Raw genomic sequence first — 18,301 nt, 5'->3', positions numbered from 1 at the left:
CAAAAGAATAATTAAAGAAAAAATGATTGGACCTCCTGTGGTGCCGCACATGGCAGGTCAGAGAATATAGGACGAGAAATTCATGCGGTTTGTGCCACACGTTAGTACCACAAGATGGCGCTAAAATGCCATTGACAGCTGTAATGACATCTGATGCCGGTTCCAGCGCTGCACGCCATATCAGTTGCCGGTAGCGCTGATGGTAAACTCGATCACCAGAGATGTCGCCATAATGGAAAGTGTGACATCAGTGAGTGTGCAACGCTCACTGGACGTCCGATCTCCAACATTGGATTTAGACACTTAACAGCAGCGCAGAATAATGACAGGGAGAGCTGGCGTCTACCAGCAGGAAGCAGGCTGCAGCTGCATTATTTAAAGGCACCATCCCCAATCAGCTGTACCTGACAGGGTTTTGCAGCTTCAGTGCCTGTTTGCTACTTCCTGCAACTGAAACAGCTCTCTCTCATTATTTCAATAATTTTTTGGTGACAGGGAATGTTGATTCAAGCACAGAAGTCACTCATTATTTGTTAAAAGCTTTTGCTCACAACACTTCCTCACAGTCATGGGGGCTGCAGGATTGAGGCATTACCTCAGGAGGCAGAGGAGGATGAGGAGGAAGACGAGGAGGAAGAGGACGAGGATGAGGAGGAAGTGGACAAGGAGGAGGAGGACGAGGAGGAACAGGAGGGAGGGCGGAGGCAGCAAGACAATCGGCCTTCTGGACGGGCTGTCCGTGACCGGCTCATCAGACTCTGATTCACATGAATGAAACCCCAGATCCCCGTAGCTCACCACATCCCCATCATACAATCCCTGTCTCATGGCGTATCATAGCATCCTCCAGGGTGCAAAGGTGAAATGAGAGAGACCACAAAATATTCCAAACACCATTAATACATTTATCTATAAATATATCACACATATCACATGAATTCTAATAACTAATGACCCTTGTGCCTGCCATAGTTGAATAGAACATAAGAACATAAGAAATAGGAGCAGGAGTAGGCCATTTTTTGAGCCTGCTCTGCCATTCAATAGGATCATGGCTGATCTTCTACCTCATCTCCACTTTCCTGCACTATCCCCATATCCCTTGATTCCCTTAATATTCAAAAATCTATTGAGCTCTGTGTTGAATATACTTAACGACTGAGCCTCCACAGCCCTCTGGGGTAGAGAATTCCAAAGATTCACCACCCTGTGAGTGAAGACATTTTTCCTCACCTCAGTCCTAAATGGTCGACCCCTTATTCTGAGGCTATGACCCCTGGTTCTAGACTCCCCAGCCAGGGGAAACATCCTCCCTGTATCTACCCTGTCAGGCCCTGTAAGAATTTTGCATGTTTCAATGAGATCACCTCTCATTCTTCTAAACTCTAGAGAATATAGGCCTTGTCTACTCAATCTCTCCTCTTGGACAATCTCCCCATCCCAGGAACCAGTCTGGTGAACCTTCATTGCACTCCCTCTAAGGCAAGTATATCCTTCCTTAGGTAAGGAGACCAAAACTGTACACAATACTCCAGATGTGGTCTCACCAGGGCCCTATATAATTAGTAAGATGTCTTTACTCTTATACTCCAATCCGCTTGTAATAAAGGCCAACATACCATTTGCTTTCCTAATTGCTTGCTGTACCTGCATGTTAACTTTCAGTGATTCGTGTACAAGGACATCCAGGTCCCCCTGAACGTCAACATTTCCCACCTCTCACCATTTAAAAAATACTCTGCTTTTCTATTTTTCCTACCAAAGTGGATAACTTCACATTTCTCCACATTATATTCCATTTGCCATGATTTTGCCCACTCACTTAGCCTGTCTATATGCTTTTGAAGCCTCTTTGCATTGTCCTCACAACTTAGATTCCCACCCAACTTTGTATCATCAGCAAACTTGGATATATTACATTTGGTCCCCTCATCAAAATCATTGATGTAGATTGTGAATAGCTGAGGCTCAAGCACTGATCCTTGGGGTACCCCACTAGTTACAGCCTGCCAACCTGAAAATGACCTGTTTATTCCTACTCTCTGTTTTCCGTCCGTTAACCAATCCTCAATCCATGCTGGTATATTACCCCCAATCCCATGAGCCCTAACTTTGTTTAATAACCTTTTGTGTGGCACCTTATTGAATGCCTTCTGAAAATCCAAATACACCACATCTACTGGTTCCCCCTTATCTATTCTGCTAGTTACAACCTCAAAACACTCTAACAGATTCGTCAAACATGATTTCCCTTTCATAAATCCGTGTTGACTCTGCCCAATCCTATTATTATTTTCTAAGTGCCCTGTTACCACGTCCTTAATAATAGATTCTAGCATTTTTCCTACAACTGATGTCAGGCTAACTGGTCTGTAGTTCCCCGTTTTCTCTCTCTCTCCTTTCTTAAATAGTGGGGTTACATTTGCAACCTTCCAATCCGCGGGAACCATTCTAGAATCTGTGGAATTTTGGAAAATGTCAACCAATGCATCCACTATCTCTATAGCCACCTCTTTCAAAACCCGAGGATGTAGGCTATCAGGTCCAACGGATTTATCGTCTTTCAGTCCCATTAATTTCTGCAGTGCTATTTTTTTACTAATACTAATTTCCTTCAGTTCCTAATTCTCGCTAGACCATTAGTTCTCCACTATTTCCGGGAAGTTTTTGCGCCTTATTCCGTGAAGACAAACACAATGGGCTGGATTTTCATTGAGGAAGCGGGTAGGAGACAGGACTACAACTTTCGGGGTTGTAGTCCTGTCTCCATCGAGTTGTAGCCAACCCACATGATTTTGACTTGATTGACCTTGTTGAGCCCACCCAGCAGGCTCAGCAGGCCAATTAAGGGCCACCCGGCAACAGGTGATGTCACAGATTGATATTTCATCTGTCAAGACCCTTTGACAGATGAAATATCAGTGTTTCACAGCTGTTTGAAGCTGTCAAACACTGACAATCTGTACTCTAAGTTAATTCCTTCCTCTCAGGCTGATTTAGAGATCTCTCCGGAACAGAAAGCAGAGGCTGCAATTTTTGACAGATCGCGGCCATTCTGCTTTCTCTGCCGGTGAGATGAGGGACTCCCGAGACCTGAAGGAAGGAAGGCTGTAAAGGTATGTAAATGTAAGTAAAACTTCTTTAAACACTTTAAACACACCAAACACACTTAACTCTTCACTCATGCACCCATCACTCACCTGAACACCGGACATCTCGACCCCTCCAAGCCCTTCAGCCCGACGGCCCACCTCGCTAACTTGCCGTGGTTTGGAGCCATCGGGAATCCCACACTTCAAGAATGAAAATAGGGATTAGGCTAAAAACTGCCTGTTAACTACCGGTTAACAGGCAGTTATTTGGCACTAATCCCCTTCCTGCCTCTGGGAGGCGGGTCCCAGTGCGGGTCGGGTACCCACCTCCTTTGAAACTGGCATGGAGGTGGGTTGGGGGCGGGATGGGTTCATGCCCCCCGATTTCGGGATTTTAACCCCCCACATGCTTCCAATCCCACCTCCACGGCCCAATGAAAATCCTGCCCAAAGTATTTGCTTAATTTCCTTATTCCCCATTATAATTTCTCCTGTCTCAGCCTGTAAGGGACCCACATTTATTTTTGCTAATCATTTCCTTTTTACGTACCTATAGAAGCTTTTACAGTCTGTTTTTATCTCTCTCACTAGTTTACTCTCATATTCTATTTTCCCTTTCTTTATCAGTTTCTTGGTCCTCCTTTGCTGAAATCTAAAATCCTCCCAATCCTCAGGCTTACTACTCATTCTGGAAACATTATAAGCCTCTTCCTTTGATCTAATACTATCTTTAACTTCTCTTGTTAGCCACGGTTGGACCACTTTTCCTGTGGGGTTTTTGAGCCTTAAAGGAATGTATATTTGTTGTAAATTATGTATTAATTCTTTAAATGCTAGGCATTGCTTATCTACCGTCATACCCTTTAATATAGTTTCCCAATCTAACTTAGCCAACTTGCCCCTCATACCTACATAGTTTGCTTTGTTTAGATTTAAGACCCTAGTTTAGGAATTAACTAAATCACTTTCAAACTCAATGTAAAATTCTATCATGTTATGGTCACTCTTCCCTAAAGGACCTGTTACTACAAGGTTATTAATTAACCCTTTCTCATTGCACAATACTAAATCTAATATAGCCTGTTCCCTAGTTGGTTCCTCAACATACTGATCTAGAAAACTATCTTGCACACAGTCCATGAATTCATCCTCCACACTATTACTGCAAATTTGGTTGCCCAGTCTATATGTAGATTAAAGTCCCCCATGATTACTGGGTTACCCTTGTTACATGCGCCTCTAATTTCCTGATTTATACTCTGCCCTACATTACAACTACTGTTTGGGGGCCTATAAACAACTCCCACCAATGTTTTAGAATCATAGGGCTCGAGTTTATCAATGGGAAGGTGATGGAGGCGGGACTCCCACTTTTTGGGTTGTAGTCCCGCCTCCATCAACTTGTGGCCAACCCACGCTATTTTCCCTTGATTGACCTTGTTAAGCCCACCCAGCGGGCTCAGCAGGCCAATTAAGGGACACCTGGTTACTGGTGACATCAGTGATTGACATTTCATCTGGTATTATGTTAGCTGTTCGCCAGTCCTCTTGCACCTCCCCTGTGGCCAGAGAGGTTCTGAAAATTTGTGTTAGAGCCCCTGCCATCTCCTCCCTTGCCTCACACAGCAGCCTGGGATACATCCTGTCAGGGCCTGGGGATTTATCCACTTTTAAGCCCGCTAAAACCGCTAGTACCTCCTCCCTCTCAATACTAATTTGTTCAAGTATATCACAATCCCCCTGCCTGATTTCTATGCCTACATCGTCCTTCTCCATAGTGAACACAGATGCAAAATATTCATTTAAAACCTCACCTACATCTTCCGACTCTACACACAGATTGCCACTTTGGTCCCGAATGGGCCCTACTCTTTCCCTGGTTATCCTCTTGCCCTTAATATACTTATAAAACACCTTGGGATTTTCCTTTGTTTTGCCCGCCAGTGTTTTTTCATGTCCCCTCTTCGCTCTCCTAATTTCTTTTTTAAGTACCCCCCTGCACTTTCTATATTCCTCTAGGGCTTCCACTGTTTTTAATCCTTTGTATCTGCCAAAAGCCTCGCTTTTTTTCCTGATCCATTCTTGTATATCCCTTGACATCCAGGGTTCCCTGGGTTTGTTGGTCCCACCCTTGACCTTTACGAGAACATGTTGGTGTTGTACTCTCTCTATTTCCTTTCTGAAAGACTCCCACTGCTCTGATGTGGATTTTCCTACAAGTAGCTGATCCCAGTCCACTTTGGCCAGATCCTGCCTTATCATATTAAAATCGGCCTTCCCCCAATTTAGAACCTTTATTTCCAGTCCATCTTTGTTCTTTTCCATGACTACCTTAAATCTCACCGAATTATGGTCACTGTTACCAAAATGCTCTCCTACTGACACTTCTACCACTTGCCCGGCTACATTCCCTAGAATTAGGTCCAGTACCACCCCATCTCTTGTAGGACTTTCTACATGCTGACTCAAAAAGCTCTCCTGGATGCACTTTAAGAATTCTGCACCCTCGAAGCCTTTCACACTCTGACTATCCCAGTTAATATTGGGGAAGTTGAAATCTGAGAGCGGTTTAAACAGAGTGTTGCGAGTTGGGTGAGTCAGGGAGTCTTAACAGTTTGCTAAAATCAAACTTTTGTTTGTTTCACATTTACTGTTACTGTTTAAAATCTAAATTTCCCAGCTTTACGCAGGGTTATAAAGGGATAATCAAGGCCTACAATTCAGAGCAGCTGAAGGCAGTTAATTAGGGAAACTAGATTAAACTGGTTCTCCTGTAGCAGAACCCAGCAAGCTCCTTTGTTTCAGGGCCTATAAAAACAGGCTTTGAAGTGCGATTTTGCATTGAGTGTGGTTTAAACAGAGTGCTGCGATACTAGATGAAGTGTAAATGGCAGAATGAAAGACAGCTGCCATGTGGGGCTTCATCTAGAGCCATCTTTTGTTTCTTAACTTGTCCCATTATCATCTCCTTTTGCCTTGTACCATCTCTTAATGTCTCTTAATCTCTCCTGCCTTCCATCCTATCACAGACCTTCCCTTTTGTTCTTTCCTCCCCTCCCCCCTTTCCCTGCCCCTGCACTTGCTTAAAAACCTGTTCGATCTCCAGCTTTTTCCAGTTCTGACGAAGGGTCATCGACCTGAAACGTTAACTCTGTTTCTCTCTCCACAGATGCTGCCTGACCTGCTGAGTATTTCCAGCATTTTCTCTTTTTAGTACAAATTTAAAGGTGATTAAGAAAAGAACCAAATGCGTCATGAGGAAAATCTTTTTTACACAACGAGTGGTTAGGATTTAGAATGCACTGCCTGATAGGGTGGTGGATACAGATTCAATAGTAACCTTCAAAAGGGAATTTGATAAATACTTGAAAGAGAAAAATTTGCAGGGATATGGGGAGAGGGCGGGGGAGTGGACTAACTGGATTGGTCTTCGAAAGAGCCACTACAGACTCAATGGGCCGAATGGCCTCCTTCTGTGCTGTACTATGCTATGATCCTATGATTGTATGATGCTAGGCTGATACTTTAGTGCAGTACTAAGGGATTGCATTGTTGGAGATGCCATCTTTCAGACGACCATGGTTCCACTAACCCAGGTGTCCAAATCCAGATCTTTGTAGAATAGAAACATAGAAACATAGAATATAAGAGCAGGAGTAGGCTATTCGGCCCCTCGAGCCTGCTCTACCATTCAATGAGATCATGGCTGATCATCCAAACTCAGTACCCTGTCCCTGCCTTCTCCCCATATCCCTTGATCCCTTTAGCCTTAAGAAATATATCTAACTCCTTCTTGAATATATTTAATGAATTGGCCTCAACTGCCTTCTGTGGTAGAGAATTCCACAGGAAGTTGTGCAGGGCACAACTGGCTACAACCATTTGGGAGACAGTGGGACCATACTGCAGAACTCCTCCTAACCTTTAAGACCCTGATGGTCCTCTTGATGACCATTTGGTAGACATATGTGATTCATTGAGTTGCTCCACTGTTGCTCTCTAGTTAACTCTTAGTGGGGTCATCTCCATGGGAGCGGGATTGTGCCTGGTCACCCACAAGCCATCCATTGATATATGTTTTTTCCTTGAATAGCTCAGCGACCGGCCAGTTTCAAAGCATGAATGCATCATGACAATTTACAACATATTGTGCGTGGACGTGCAGGATCCTTTGCATGTTGTCACATAGTCTGTACATTCAAGGAAAGGAAGCCCCTTCTGTTAAGGGGGTTGACTATAGGAGCAAAGCAATGTAGGCACTTATTGCACCTTGAATCTTTGGAAAACCAGAAACCCCATAAAACGTGATGTCCCTATCTTTCTGCTGTTTGCTTTGATGTCAAAATCAATAAAGTTCCCAGCTCTCCTGCAAAGTATATCAGTCACCTGACAATAGTATGTCCATACTATACCCTGGCTGCTATTATTCCAAGCCATTTACCCAGTGAAGTTGAAGGAATGACAATGTATTTCCAAATCAGGATCATGTGTGTCTTGGAGGGGAACTTGGAGGTGATGGTGTCATCACAAACTTAGTGTTCTTGTTCTTCTCGGTGGCAGAGATCACAGGGAAGGGAGACGCAGTCAAAGTAACCTTGGTGAGTTGCTGCAATGCATCCTATAGATCGTACATACTGCAGCCACGATGCACTGGTGGTGGAGGGGGTGGCGTATCTCATAGTCCTTATGACTATAGTTTCCCATCCCTGGTGAGTCTATGCTGTAAGCTCTCTATGGCTTTAATTTCCTTTCTATAATGGAGTGTTGAGAAATGCACACAGTACTCTAACTGTGACCTACCCATTACCTTGTATAGATTCACCATTATCTCTTTGCTCTCATACTTGCTTTCTGAAATTCCATATACACTACATCTGATGCATTCACTTTATCTATACACTCAGTAGAAGGAATGAAAAACTGCAGGATGTGAGGAGTTCCACAGTTCTGAGGTTCTGGGAAAATGGAATTGAAGTAGGAGGTGGGATGATAATCTACATATGGAGAATCCAGGGAGCAGGGCAGTATATTTGCTGCATAGGAGGAATAGGAGAGTAAAGTACAGAGAACCACTGACCCTAACTGCATTCAAGAAAAATATATTCCACTGAGGAAAAAGGGGCGTAAAAGAAAAGACAGCCATCCGTGGCTAAGTAAAGTAATAAAAGATAGTATCCGACTGAGAACAAGGGCATATAAAGTAGCCAAATCTAGTGGGAGGATAGAAGATTGGGAAGCATTTAAAAGCCAGCAAAGAATAACTAAAAGATTAATTAAGAAAGGGAAGATAGATTATGAAAGTAAACTAGCAAAAAATATAAAAACAGATAGCAAGAGTTTCTACAGTTATATAAAAAGAAAAAGGGTGGCTAAAGTGAATGTTGGTCCCTTAGAGGATGAGACCGGGAAATTAGTGGTGGGGAACATGGAGATGGCAAAAACGCTGAACAAATATTTTGTATCAGTCTTTACAGTAGAGGACACTAAAAATATCCCAACACTGGACAAACAGGGGGCTATAGGGGGGGAGGAGCTAAACACGATTAAAATCATTAAGGAGGTGGTACTCGGTAAGATAATGGGACTAAAGGCGGATAAATCCCCTGGACCTGATGGCTTACATCCTAGGGTCTTGAGAGAAGTAGCGGTAGGGATTGCGGATGCATTGGTGGTAATTTTCAAAAACTCCCTGGATTCAGGAAAGGTCCCAGCAGATTGGAAAACTGTTAATGTAATGCCCTTATTTAAAAAGGGAGGTAGACAAAAGGCTGGAAACGATAGACCAGTTAGCCTAACATCTGTGTTTGGTAAAGTGTTGGAGTCCATTATTAAGGAAGCAGTAACAGGACATTTGGATAAGCATAATTTAATCGGACAGAGTCAGCATGGTTTTATGAAGGGGAAGTCATGTTTGACAAATTTGCTCAAATTCTTTGAGGACGTAACAAACAGGGTGGATAAAGGGGAACCAGTGGATGTGGTGTATTTGGACTTCCAAAAGGCATTTGACAAGGTACCACACAAAAGATTATTGCACAAGATAAAAAATCATGGGATTGGGGGTAATATACTGGCATGGGTGGAAGATTGGCTATCTAACAGAAAACAGAGAGTTGGGATAAATGGTTCATTCTCGGGTTGGCAATCAGTAACTAGTGGTATTCCTCAGGGGTCAGTGCTGGGACCCCAACTCTTTACAATCTATATTAACGATTTGGAGGAAGGGACCAAGTGCAACATATCCAAGATTGCTGACGATACAAAGATGGGAGGGAAAGCAGTGTGTGAGGAGGACATAAAAAACCTGCAAAAGGACATAGACAGGCTAAGTGAGTGGGCAGAAATTTGGCAGATGGAATATAATGTTGGAAAGTGTGAGGTTATGCACTTTGGCAGAAAAAATCAAAGAGCAAGTTATTATCTAAATGGAGAGAAACTGCAAAGTGCTACAGTACAAAGGGATCTGGGGGTCCTGGTGCATGAAACACAGAAGGTTAGTATGCAGGTACAGCAGGTGATCAGGAAGGCCAATGAAATCTTGGCTTTTATTGCAAGGAGGATGGAGTATAAAAGCAGGGAAGTCTTGCTTCATTTATACAGGGTACTGGTGAGGCGGCACCTGGAATACTGCGTACAGTTTTTGTTTCCATATTTAAGAAAAGACATACTTGTTCTCGAGGCAGTTCAGAGAAGGTTCACTCGGTTGATTCCGGAGATGAGGGGGTTGACTTATGAGGAAAGGTTGAGTAGGTTGGGCCTCTACTCATTGGAATTCAGAAGAATGAGAGGCGATCTTATCGAAACATATAAGATTGTGAGGGGGCTTGATCGGGTGGATGCGGTGAAGATGTTTCCACTGATGGGTGAGACTAGAACTAGGGGGCATAATCTTAGAATAAGGGGCTGCTCTTTCAAAACTGAGATGAGGAGAAACTTCTTCACTCAGAGGGTAGTAAATCTATGGAATTTGCTACCTCAGAGAGCTGTGGAAGCTGCAACATTAAATAAATTTAAAACGGAGATAGACAGTTTCCTAGCTGATAAGGGAATTAGGGGTTACGGGGAGAGGGCAGGGAAGTGGACGTGAGTCTAGGTTCGGATCAGCCATGATCCTATTGAATGGCGGAGCAGGCCCGAGGGGCCGTATGGCCTACTCCTGCTCCTACTTCTTATATTCTTATGTTATGTTATGTTATAGGGAGATACAAGAAAGGCTGCAATGGAGAGACAGAGGCAAGAGAGTTAAACTGACTCAGTAGTGCCTGAGCTACAAACTGTAGCTAGAGCCACAACGAAGTGCGAGGTCTCTTTTTCTGAAGTGGTGGAGTAAAAATCCCCTTTGCCCTTGTGTTATTAGGCCAATCACTTTGGGTGGAAGGGTTGATACTGCGGTATGTATTTTGGGTTATTTTCTCTGGTGCTTTGGCATAGAATGCAAGGTGTGAACAAGCCAAGCCAGTGGGTTGGATGCTTTGGCTTTGCAAATGTCCTATGCTTTAACCAAACACAAACCCTAGGAAACTCAAACTCAAACTCAAAAAATATCATAGAGATGTTTACTAGTTCTTAAAACAACAGCCTTCTGACCACTTGTGCTACACCTACACTTCCCCTGTTACCGTTGTAGACTTCCTATTCCCTGTGCTCCTGTGATGGCTCAGCAAGTTTAACCAATGAGTAGCTCAGCCATTCAGCATGGAAAGATCCTGGGTTCCATCCCAGTTTGAGGTTGTTCCACCACGTCCTATCATCAAGGTTTCATTTGAAGTCATCCTTTGCATATACCTTTCTGTACTATTGACTACATACACCTAAGAGGTCCCCTCTTTGTCGCTTCTTTCCTGACACAAAAGCCCAAGTCTCATAACTCAGTCCTCTGGTCTAGGAATCAGTCTCATGGATCTCTTCTGCACCACTTCCCGTGCCTGAATGCCTCGCCTAGCTTCTCGGTGACCAGAAATGGATATAATACTGAAAGTGCAGTTCTTAAATTTCAACGTAACTTCCTCTTCCTTGTACTTGAGCTAAAATAGGATGAGTTGTTTTCAGCCCTATGCCTCTAGTACCAGCAGCTGGAATGAGAACTGTAACTGCCTGGGAGTGACTCATCTTCCTATTTTCTCTCCATTCCTTGCTTTACACTTCCCCATTCCGACACAGAGATCACCAACTCACTATGTTGAAAATAGCAACATCACAAACCTACCACACTGTGTCTCAGTGTTAGAATACCAATCTGACAAACCACTGTTCCACATTATCACAAAGATTTTTTTGAAACTTATCTTCTTAGAGTGTGAAACTTTTATAAGTAAAATATATCTTTAAAACAAAACTATTTATTCCACTGAACAGATGGTGCCAATTATTCCCTGTTCATACATAGTTTTACCGCTCAATTATCGAAACAGATTTAACAAAACGAAAATCAGATTTTTAATCTTTGTTTTCATATTTCAGTATGAACAGCAGCCTTTTAAAGTGTAATATAGTTGTTGTGTATGTAACCGTTTACCTTTAAGGGAACTATAGAATGTAACCGTTCGCCTTTAAGAGCACTACTTTAGGGTGGCACTATCTATTGGCTCATGTATACTGTAATACCGATAGTGACCACACCAGTATATAAGGGTTGTGATACGTTAACTAGGGCAGAATCGCCCGAGCCTCTGAATAGTAAAGACGTGTTTTATTTTGTTAACAGTGGAGTCTGTGATTATTTATAATACAACCCACAGACTTAACAATAGTCACATATATAAAAACATGTAGACATGAGCTAAAACTTGAAAGTAGGTGGATAAGGAGAAAGATGGAGAGACACAGGGGAGGGGGGTTAAGAGAGGGTGAAAGAGGGGGAGTGGTGGGAACAGGAGGAGGGGTGAGACACAGAGAAACAAGAGGCAGGAGTGAGAGAGGGATAAAGAGAGGGAAAAACACAGACGCAGAGAGAGAGAGAGAGAGAGATGGATGGATAGACTGGACCAGAAAGAGGAAGAGAAAGAACTGAGAGATAAAGTTGCAGAGACACCAGAAGGATATAGCAACAGGAAGGACAGAACTGGAAGAAAAGGAAACAGAAGAAAGACAATGAGACCAGAATTCCCAACAACATCGCCAGAGAACATGGCTTTTAATAATTCAGCTGCACTTCCAATCATCCTTTTCTGAGTAATAACTTGCCTCTTGGCTGTGTGTTATATATTCCTGTGCTGAACATTAATCTGAATCCAACTATATTACGGAACATACCCGCAGGAACTTTATTTTTTAAAAACTGGACAGATAATTACAGTAAGTTGGATAACTCCCTCCGAGCATGACATTTTACACATAAGGGAACATTTTGTTGCATTTTGTGGAACTGGAAATTTTTTAATGCAATTTCTGACACTCTAATAAGCTATCCTGGACTGAGGGCAATAAATGCTGGCCTTGCCAGCGACGCCCACATCCCATGAACGAATAATAAAAAAAATGTTCCCTGACTGCTCAGTTGGTTGAAACAGTGAGTAGCTGAGTCGCACTGACCAAGATTGTCTCAGCTTTGATTGCCATTGTGTGCTGTGTTTGCTTATCTCAAGAGAGGTTGTAATAGGCGCTACAATTGGCCTCGGCCCCTCTAGGCGGTTCACCCATGGTTGCTGCTTACTATCCAATGATCCTTGCTGGAATTGTTTTTGTGCAACTTCTTACCTCTCTGTCTTCCCCTCCTCTTCCAATCTATGGATTTTAAAAGTGAGTTATGATAGGGCACAAAATGGGGATGGGTGGGAACAGGGAGTGGGCAGATGCCACCAGAGCTTGTAGAGGGAGTATAAAGGGTCAGAAGCAGAGCAAAGAGAGGGAGAAAGCTGTGGGTGTTTGGGACACCAGGAGGCAGTGGAATGTGACCTGCAGGGAGTGGGAGGAAAGGCCTGTGGCACTCAGGGTGGTTCGGATGGCCTCAGGAGTGGGTGAGAAGAGTTAGTGGGGGGAGGGGCAGTGGGGTAGTGGGGGGAGGGGCAGTGGGGGAGAAATCAAGAAAGAGGATCAATATTAGGCTTCAGGCTGTTGGCGCTGTGGAGAACAGCATGATCCACAGCTCAAAAACACACTGCGGCAGCTGGGAGGACCCAGAGCGGGAGAAAAATGAGCCACTCATAAGAAATAAGTCTCAATATAGTGGCACCGAAGTTCTGGGGTGCAGTGCATCCCGGTCTAAGTGCCAACAACCTCCACTACTGACCGTGGTGGACTTACTTACCTTGCCTACAATTGGCAGGCACCCACGCCACAAAGTGCATTTGGGATGCCTCCATCCAGAAAGGCTGCATAGAACTAATTGGTTTCTTTTTTAAAAAAATGATCTTTTTCTTCGAGGGTCCCGGCTACCATACTGGCCTGGACCCCCAGTTGGATCCCATTTCCACCTTTTGGTGGGTAGGTACATCTAGTCTGATAAGGGGTACCTCCACTAACATGCACGGTGCACTAGGAACACGGGAACCCGTCGCCTTCTACACTGCTGGGGTAGGCGGAGGTTACGCTCCCAAAAGGCCATCCCAGATACTTGGGAGTTAAGGTCAGGACTCACCATAGCTTGATGTTTAATATTTTAATTTATAGATATTTCTGCCACCAGTCGTTGTGCAACTAAGATTGGAGGAGGAAGGGTAGTTGGAAAGGTAAGCAGTTCCATAGTTTAGGGTCCTGGAAACAGCAAGTTACAATAGGAGGCAAAGCAATGGGGGTAATTTTTGCTTTCAGCGGGTGTAGAAAGCTGACGGTTGTGGATGGGCCTCCTGTCAGATACCCTGCTCGATTATCAAATTCGATGGAAAGGCAAATTGGGTGGGGTGTCTAATGGGCAGCTGATCTGTTACCACCAGTTTTCTGCAGAATTTCTATACAGTGAGGATTTCCCCATCGCCCCAGTTTTCTTCCCTTTTCTCCCATTCTTTGTTACACTTCCACTGGACTTAGCATCCCTACTGTATCTTGCCAAAGGGGACATTCTTCATGTGTGAATCTAGCCAGTGATTGGCAGTAGGCTATTCAACAGTGAAGGGCATCACAAAACCTGATTGTCTTCATCCTGTGCACTTTACAATAGGAGTCACTGAATAGCAATCAGTAGCTGGAACCCTGGGTGATTCTCCCTTCTCTAGTCCAGGGATATTGAGGCCCTGTAGTGTCAGACATTGCCCTGGGTGAGACCAGTTAACTAACCAAAGGGAGGATATTTTCATTGTTCTGTTTTGGCAATAATGAATCCTGGCCTTTTCTACTCCGTACAGTGATATCTATGTAGGAGTCCACCGGAGCCTTTGATGTTTGTATCAAGTGGGATGCAATGGCGTCTGCTCTGATGGTTGTCCTGTGTTTATAGGCGGGGTTTGACCCACCAAGTTGATGGAGCAGGGCCTATGCTTTACTGCTGGAGTGAGTGAAGTTAGTCTTCTCCACAAGGCTCCTCCACCTTTCACGTCTCGCCGAGTTCAAGGACTGCAGCATTGCGGTGGCTGTGGCTGGGTTCTTGTTCAGCGAATACTCCCGGTTGGGAGCCTCGCTTTCTTCCATCCAACGAGGATTATATGTCTTTCTAAACTCCCGAGGTATACTGCGTTTTGCGGCAACTTTAATAATTCCGATAAATCTGTTGAAGGCATTGGTGGTTGGTGGAATCCACCTGATGTTGGTGCCAACTGACCTTCGGAAGGTTTCCCAGTCTACTTTTTTGAAGTTCCATCGTGGTTCCGGTGTTGATGTAATGACAGGAATTTCGATGCCAACATTGATGATTGAGGGCCTGAGTTGACCATTGGGGAAATCATCAAGAACGGTTCTGGAGGCGATGATTGGGTTTCCTTTGCTGTCTTTAGAGAGGAAACATAGGTCTAGGTTAGATTCTCTCTGCTACCTTGACGAATGAAACGTACCTCGATCTGTGACGTCAAAAAGGAGAAATTTATTCTCTAGTGAAGCCCACTGTACAATTGCTTCTCCATTATAGTTGGTGTCTGCATATCCCCACATTGAATGGTGGCTATTAAAGTCTCCGAGATGGCTGGATGGATGTTGTCTAGGGGGGAGCGGTGGGTCAGGCCACTGTACGAGTGGTGGTTTGTAGACATTGGAGATTGTTAGCTCTGCTACACGTATTGCTGCAGTGAAAACTCCGGCAGTACTGGTATATGCTCAAGTTCAGTGCAGCCTTCGACGCCTTGCACGCCAGGCCATATCTGGGATGGTTATTGAAAGCAACTAGGTCAAAACCTGTGATCCGTCCTCTTGTGTCGAACTGGTGGATGTGTTCGATGTGTGTTTCTTGAAGCACCAGGACATCAACGTTGTGTTTCTTCAGTAACCTTTCGAGGTACTGTATTCACATTTTGAACGAGAGATGCCTTCGATGTTAAGTTGGCATATTCGGATGGCTGGGCCGACATGTAGTTTTCTTTGGTCCTGGAGAGGACCGTTCGATTTGCTTGGTTTGCTACTGTCACCGGAAGGTCAATTTAACAAGACGTTCAGTGTCCTGTGAGACTACATTAGTTGTGATCTAAGAGCTAAGATCACGTAACAGGGTAGGCCGCGAGAAGGCTGTCATCATCCACCACCGATGGACAAAGAATTTCGACGCCAGGTGAAGTGGCAGCTTTCGACAAACTTGATGGTGACACCAAGATCGTCAACTATGTCTGATCAATTCACCTTGGATGAACTAAACACAGCCTTGTCGACAGACAAATCTGGAAAAGCTGCTGGTCCAGATGGTGTTTACCCAGAATTCCTAAAAGTACTGGGATCTAAAGCGAAGAGATGGTTGACCTCCTTCTCTGAAGTACTGGCAACTGGTAAAATCCCACCTATTTGGAGGGAGACTAAGGGGGTGATTTTCTGACGTCGGAGGAGGCGGGTTTGGAGGCGGGAAAAGCGGTCGGGTTCAGAATCCGCCTCCAACCCGCCTCTGCGGGATTTTGCTGGTGCCGGTTTTGGAGGTCGGGAAATGCTCCCGCCTCCAACTGGCCATTGTGTTAATTAACTTCCTTAAATGCTTGTTACGGGCCTCTTTAAGCCTATTTTGAGAGGCCCGCTTGAATTTCCCAGCATTTCAGCATGCTCCACGCACCTCCTGAACCATGCCAGGTAAACCTGGCGGATTGACTCGTGGGTGGCCTCCTCACTGCTGCAGGTCTAACAAGACCTCGTTCATCGCAGCAAGGATTACTTGCAGGTGCCAGACCTTGGCTTTAAAAGGTCTCTGAGCACTTTTAGAAGGCCTTCCAAAGTCGGAGGTGCTGCAGCTTGACTCCCATCAACTGTGGGACCTCCTTGGAAGACCCCCCTCCCCGCTTGCAATGAGTGCTTCCCCAACGGAGGCATCTACAAGCAGCATGGGAACCATTCATTTTCTTTCACCATAGACCTCAGATGGGGATGAGGACCATCCAGGGCAGCAGCAGAACCAGGAAGCTCAGCAGCAACATCAGCAGGAGCCCCAACCTCCTGCTCAGCCAACTGATGCTGCACAGGGCAGAAGGCGCCAGCGCATCGAGGCACCTTGTCGCAGGAGATACCCCCCACAGAGGGTTTACAGACAAAGGATGAGCTACCTCAACATGAGTGAGCAGCAGTGCCAAAGGAGACTGAGACTTTCACGAGAGGTTGTCCGAGAGATCTGCGGCCTGCTGCAGCAAGACCTGGTACCCAGAGGAACGGGTGGACACCCCTTACCAGTGGCTGTCAAAGTCACCACCGCACTCAACTTCTTTGCCTCAGGTTCCTTCCAGGGATCATCAGCAGACATCAGCAGCATCTCCCAGTCAGCCACCCACAGTTGCATCACCCAGGTTACCGATGCCCTTTTTGCTAAGACCCACAATTACATCCAGTTCACAAGGGATCAAGCAAGTATAACTGCCCATTCAGTTGGATTCGCAAATATGGCAGGCATGCCAATGGTGCAGGGCGTCATAGACTGCACACATGTGGCCCTTAGGGTGCCCCATCACAACCCAGCTATCATTGTCAACCGAAAGGGCTTCCACTCCCTCAACGTTCAGCTAGATGTAACCACAAGAAGGAGTTTTTGCATGTTTGCACCAAGTTCTGTGGAAGTTGCCATGACTCTTTCATCCTGCGGCACTCTAGTGTTCCTCCGCTTTTCAATCCAGCAAACCAACTTAATGGATGGCTCCTTGGTGACAAAGGCACCTGAAGAAGTGGCTAATGACGCTGATCAGGAGGCCAGCTAACGAGGCTCAAGAGCGCTACAACGCCAGCCACACCTCGACCAGATCCATCATAGAGCAGACCATTGGGTTGTTGAAGATGCGCTTCTGTTGCCTTGACCGATCAGGTGGAGCCCTGCAGTATACACCATACAGGGTCTCCAGAATGGTTGTGGTCTGCTGTGCACTGCACATCGCACAGCGTCATGGCTTGCAGCTTCCTGATGAGCAAGCGGCTCAGTTCCAGCCCTCCTCAGATGAAAATGAGGAGGAGGAGGAGGAGGAGGAGGATCTGGAGGAGCAGGAGGAGCAGGAGCAGGAGGAGGTCAGAGTGCCGGTGTATCGACCAGCGGCAGTGGCAGCACGCGAGCACATGGCTGCCAGGGATGCAAGGGATGAACTTGTCATGGCCAGATTTGCATAGGTTGCCCAAGTTGGCACATGTCCTTGGCTCCATCCTAGGACTTCATTGACAATGGACATGACTCTCTGGCCTCCTTTCACTCAGGCCACCAACCAGACAATGCAAGTGTGGCAGTGCCCGCAATGTGGAGCTTCCTAAGGCAAAAGAACAGATGGCATAACGCCAACATTTTGGCTTCAAATCATTTTAATGCTTTCCAACAGGGATGGCATTTCATCAATACACAGAAACAGTCTCCCAATCTGCACATAGATCTGGAGGTTATATCCCTTGCCAGCTGTACCCACACAGCCTTGGTTTCTTTGGCAGGCCTCTTCCTCCGCGATGAGTGGAAGAGCACCTCCATGCTAGCTCTCACTCCCGCAAACAAAATTTGCAGCGCCTCATCTGAGAGCCTTGGGTAGGCCCTTTGCCTTGGAATTGGACATAGGTTTCTCTAAAGATGTTGGAGGTGGTGCAGGAGAAGCAGAAATGCTGTGGAATGAGCCAAGGGAGCAAGAAGCCATAAAATCAGACTGGAAAAGTGCTGTCAACAGAGGCGAGTTTCAGTCCCAAAACACTAATTGACC

General features: G+C 45.2%; 1 protein-coding gene across 10 annotated transcripts in view; it reads right to left on the bottom strand.

The window, feature by feature from the left end:
- Positions 1-18,301, bottom strand: part of sgip1a (SH3GL interacting endocytic adaptor 1a) — a 286,659-nt gene that overhangs the window by 238,090 nt on the left and 30,268 nt on the right. The gene's annotated exons all lie outside the window — the stretch shown is intronic.

This window comes from Somniosus microcephalus, chromosome 3 (genome assembly GCF_052327205.1).
Source record: "Somniosus microcephalus isolate GS21.2 chromosome 3, FLI_Smic_1.0, whole genome shotgun sequence".
NCBI lineage: Eukaryota > Metazoa > Chordata > Chondrichthyes > Squaliformes > Somniosidae > Somniosus > Somniosus microcephalus.
Note: the sequence above shows the minus strand (reverse complement) of the source record. Positions and strands in the feature narration are given on the sequence as shown.